Source organism: Arachis hypogaea, chromosome 9, assembly GCF_003086295.3.
Source record: "Arachis hypogaea cultivar Tifrunner chromosome 9, arahy.Tifrunner.gnm2.J5K5, whole genome shotgun sequence".
NCBI classification, from domain to species: Eukaryota; Viridiplantae; Streptophyta; class Magnoliopsida; order Fabales; family Fabaceae; genus Arachis; species Arachis hypogaea.
In genome coordinates, this window is record NC_092044.1 from 29,237,348 (window position 1) to 29,242,966 (window position 5,619).

Here is a 5,619-nt window from a genome sequence, read left to right on the forward strand (position 1 = left end):
TGTTAAGTTGTAAGGCTTATATATGTGTGGGTTTAGACCCACTTGACCCCGGTTACTTGTTTTAATCCGTTGTGTAACGATCCTACTTCTAATACGTCATGATCGTACCAAAAGTAAGGCGTTACTAACCGGTTTTCCTTATCAACTATTTAATATTGAGTCTTTAGTTCGATATCACGTTTTGATCCTTAATAAAATGCCAAAAATTTAATTTCAACTCATTAAAAATCATGCATCACACATCACCAAGTAATAATAATCACATAATTAATAATAATAATAATAATAAGTCTTATACAAGTAAATCAAAACAAATCTCAGATACAACACCTATCCCTCTTTATAAAATAAGAATTTTTAAGAAACAAGTGAGGAAACTCTATGAAAGTAACTTAACTCATAAGTAAAGTCAATAATCGCTCGCAGCTTCAAGCTAAGTCTTCGAACCTGTGTCACTGAAAGGATGGAAGATATTGGGGTGAAAACAAACCACACGTTCTCAGTGGAGACGGAAATACCATCAAAGCAAAGAATACTTGCAAATAGAATTAGTTTCATTTTAAAAGTAGTTCATCCTTGAAATAACCTTTTTGAAAAATGCCTTATGGAAAGTATTATTGTGAAAAGTCGTAAAGAAACTTCTTTAGATTACAAAATAGTACGGTGAATAATTTATAATTGAAAAGGACCACAAGCGTATCAAAAGGGCTTCCTACCTGATAACCTACTCCATTCTAATCTGAAACCGAGTATAGCTACAACATGTATTCTCAATCTTTTATCCAACACTTCGTTCAGCCTATCTCTTCCATTACCACAGTCTATTAGCATATCACTCAGCAATTCAGTATTAAACTCAAATTTTTAGCAAACATCTCGTTATTAATATCAAGTACAACCCTTAGCGTTACCACCGCCAGCATGAGGGATCTCTCAGTTGTCAAACACAGACAAGACAAAATAAGGCATACACAATTAGAGAGTACAGATAGAGCAATTAGGTCAATTAGCAGGTAGATGCAATTATTCAATTAAGTAAACCCACAAATAAGATTCACACCCAAATAATACACATAAATACAAATGATGCATGCCTGTCTATGACTGATGAGACTCATCTATCGATTATAAAGCCAACCCGACAAGTCCTGATAGCTAACCGTCGACAGAACACCAAACACGGAGCAAGTAGGACATCGCCGTAACCCTTGCATCTTACCCGCGTACCCGGAGCAGGGGACAACCTCACCACTGCCTCTTACCAGGAGGTGTTACAGTTCTCGATCCGGAGCAAGCAGCGAAAAAACACAGCCCTTGCATCTTACCTGAAGCCTCGAACTATTCCGGAGAGGATTGATAATACCACTGCATCTTACCCGGAATCACATTCAGAAACACATTTTTATTATCATTACAATTCATTTTCATACATCAATTCATTCACAATTCATACTCGGAGCAAGTAGATAACACCACTACATCTTACTCGGTGTCCTTGCCTCTTACCCGGAGGCATATCACAATCAAATTCACGTTAATTTTCATTATTATTTTAATTCCTTCATAATCATTAATTCATTAATTCATTTTCCATACATTCTCAACATCTTTACACTTCTTAATCATATACCCAGAGCGAGTGGTCATTTCCACCGCCTCTTACCCGGCACCTATATCTCATTCAATCATATGTTTATACATACTCCACCATAAATCAATATGTACCATAGCCATCCGGCTCACAATATAATACACAACAAGCCATAATTCACTAACAAATACAGTCCTTGCTATCACCTAGGTAGGCGCATCACAATCAGAATCATATTCACTATCATTTCATAATTATAATCAATCTCATCATTGATCCCACTCTCAATCTCGTATCCAATCTCATTCTCAATCTCAATATTATTAAACTCGCCTATCATCATCCTTCATCATCATATTTAATTACTATTCATCATCACAATCACTCTTAGTCTCAAGCATAACCTTCAAACTCACACTCCTATTCCCAAATGCTTGAATTTATATTTAAATTACTGTTTTAAAGTCTTTGACTAGTTAACAAAATCTCTTTTTGGTATTATGAAAAATTGAATAAGTTAAAATCATAAATCAATCAAATCATAGAAATCCGATTTTCTTTGAAATCCCTCAGAACATCCGTTTTTGAAATCTTAACCAAATCAACTCCAAATTATTAGAAAAATTTCGGCAACACCTCCCCTAAAAACTGGAGTCTGCCACCCATCACGGGTCCTTTCTTTTCAATCCTCAACACAACCAAAACTAGCCTTTCAATTTAACAATTCCAAATCCATTATTCAAAACCATTTATTATAAATTTATATCCAAATTCCAAAATCAATGCATTCAATCAATTTTACCAAAAATTCAGGAATAATCAACTCCAAATTCTTTAGAAAAATTTCGACAGCACCTCCCCTAAAAGCCGGAGTTTGCCACCCGTCATGGGTCCTTTCTTTTCAATTCTCAACACAACTAAAACAAACCTTTCAATTTAACAATTCCAAATCTATTATTCAAAACTATTTATTATCAATTTCTATAAAAATTCTAAAATCAATGCATTCAATCAATTTCACCAGAATTCAGGAATCAACTAACTCAATAGCAAATACAACATATCAATCTCAATAGAAAATCACTTATATCACAGACACTTATCCATTTGCATTAATCTACTAAACTTATCAGGTATTCAAAGCCCCAAAACATTTTTTTATTAAAACAAATCCCTACCTCGATGTCGCAATTAAAAGAAACCGGAGGCGAAATTACTGCGAGACAGCTGGCTAGATCACTACTAACCACTCAACAAGTTCAACCATAGTAGCAGCCTTGCGTTTTAACACAATCAGAATAGCAGCTGTGTTAGCTCTCACAGTGGTAACCATAGTTGTAGCAAAACAGAGGATCCAAATTGGATAGGAATTAAAAGCAATTACTGCCTGGGGATTTCAAAACAAGGTATATACCATAATCGACTTAGAACAAGCATAACAGTAACAATAAAATGTGTAAATAGGCCATAATCAAGGAGAAGATCACTCTAGAAACAAAGAAGTAGCATCGGACTCACTGAGGGCAACTCTAACAGACCCGTAATAGCACCAACGCTAATATTCTAGATGATTGCAGTAGACAAACAGGTGAAGCAAAGGGGCTGAATTAAATTAGAGATACATGATACCATGAGTAAAACAGGAACATAGCAGAGAAAAAAATTTAAAATAGAACAAGAGTGAAAGGGGTTACGATTTTGAAAATGAAAGAATTGGAACCGGAACGGCGACGGCTAAGAAGACACTCACCATCCGACGTTCTTCCCCTCTTTTAATTTTATTGCAGCAGCAAGCACGCAACCAAAACAGCAGCATTGTCAATCTCTTATGGCAGTGACAATGTTTTCAACAAGACAAGGATTCGAATTGGAGAAGAATCAAAAGCAAACATAACTCTGAAAGATTCAAAACAAATAAAAGACCAAAATTGAATTAAAACAAGAACATGGCAATTAAAAGTGATAAAACAGAACGTGCCAATAGATCAGAATCAAGGAGAAGAGCATACGAGAATCCATGTAATAGAATTCAAAACTAGTGGCAGCAGCAATATTCCCGAAATAGGACAGAATCAGAATGAGTAACGAAAACTTCCGAGCAGTTTCGGCAACGCGGGCTGCATCATCGGCGACCGTGAAGCACAATGGCGGCATCTTCCCTTTCTCAGTGGACCAGAGCAGCAGAAACGGAAAGGATTCATCTTGCTTCTCTCTCGCTGCGGGCAAGGACGATGGCGACACAGGCTTTGGCGACGGCTCCATCATCGATAATGACGGCGACTCCAACCGATGACAGCGACGGCGTTGCGGCTTGACGACGGTGGAAACAACGCCTCCTTCTTCATCGTGTTTTCCCTCTCGACACCTCTCTCTCACCTCTGTTCCACAGCAATGGCTTCAACTGGCGACAACAGCGGACTCCACCCAAGGTGATGATTACTACTCAGACAGCAGCGAGGACACACGACGGCGCGCGATAGCAGCGGCGAGTCCCTCTCTGTGCAATGCTGACTCGACGCCTCTCTCTTTCTTCGACTTGGACCTAATGCGAACTCCAAGGCGGCGGCGTGGCGCAGCTCCCTCTCTTCCCGATCTTCTTTCTCGAGCTTTCTTCTCTCTAATTTTCTGTTTCTGAAATTTTATGTTTCTGAAATTTTATGTTGAAGGGGATGAAAGGGGGGTAGGATGCGGCTGAGTGTGGTGAGGGAACTAGGGTTAGGCTTTCATTTTTAGAAAATTAGGGTTAAGGTTAATTTAGTAATTTCAAATAAAAATGGAAATAATATAGTAATTGAAACCCAAATTAAATCCAACATTAATTATATATCGAAAATACTATTTGATCATCAATTTTACAAATTACTTTCAATTTAATGCTCAAATCCAAGATTTAGAGATAATACGATTAATTTTCTTTATTCATAAAAACCAAAGTATTCAATTCCAAAATCTTAATTAGTTAAATCAGTTCAAATAAAATTCGTATTATTTTATAATTATTAAACTTTATAATTTAAATATAGAAAAATTCAATAATTGTAAAATTGGATAAGGATCTTAATTTATTTCAAATTCAATTAATCAAAATTGCTTTTAATTATTTTTAATAAAATAATTTCTGAAATTAAAACTGTAAATAAATATATTATTTGAAATTTGTTCATAATAAGACTTTTCAAAATTTTGGGTTTTACACGTTGGCCCAATTTTGAGCAAAAACATTTAAGATAAACATTTTAATTTGCGTCCTAAATATTTTTATTTCTTCAAATTATAAATATTAAATTTCTAATTCTATTTTGTTCTCATTTAATTGATTTATTAGTTGTCAGTTAATTATTTAGTATTTTGTAGGATTTTACAGTAGCCAATTTTAGGAGTTTATCATACTACTAATTAATGAAATAATTGTTTTTATATGAAAAATTGAACTTAAAAAATATTATATTATTGGTTAAATTATACAGTTGGTCTCTATACTTTCACTAAAATTGCAAATTAGTCTCTACACTTTAAGAATTTGTAGTTCGGTCCATGTACAAAATATAATTTTGTAATTACCTCCTCAATAACATTTACCGTAAAATAAATGTACATTTACCATAATGTCCTCTTCTTTCTCTTCTCACTTTTCTTCCTCCTCTTATCTTTGGCATTTCTGTTCTTCTTCTTCCATTACCACTCTGAGCCACCATTGCCAAAGCCCGCCCCCCTCCCCTTCTTCTATTATCCCTTTTCTTCCCCCCCCCCCCCTTCTTCCTTTTCCTCCATAAATCAACATTTCTTCTCTATTAGATATTGTAACATCCTAACTTTTAGCACCTCATGATCGTACTAAAATCTTAGGCGTTACTTACCTCTAAACATTTTTATTTTATACTATTTTTACTTAATATTAAACCTTTACAGATACGAACCAAAATTTTAATCAAGAAAATGAAAAGTCTTTACTTTAAAACTCTTAATCACAAAAAGATATATACATAGACTTATTCAAAGATTCTCAAATGCAGGTCTTACCCCTCAAA

The 5,619-nt window shown here is 35.0% G+C and overlaps 1 long non-coding RNA gene across 4 annotated transcripts; it reads right to left on the minus strand.

Annotated features, from left to right (window-relative positions):
- Nucleotides 1-250: 250 nt before the first annotated feature.
- LOC112710783 (uncharacterized) lies at nt 251-4,313 on the minus strand. 4 transcript variants are annotated; one of them, XR_011865612.1, is made up of 4 exons: nt 3,601-4,293; nt 3,342-3,487; nt 2,770-2,867; nt 251-1,365 (listed from the first exon to the last, which is right to left on the minus strand). It is a non-coding gene; the product is annotated as an uncharacterized lncRNA (long non-coding RNA). The 4 variants fall into 4 exon arrangements; XR_011865614.1 differs by lacking the exon at nt 2,770-2,867 and having other exon boundaries at nt 251-455; XR_011865613.1 differs by lacking the exon at nt 2,770-2,867.
- Between the last annotated feature and the right edge of the window lie 1,306 nt (nt 4,314-5,619).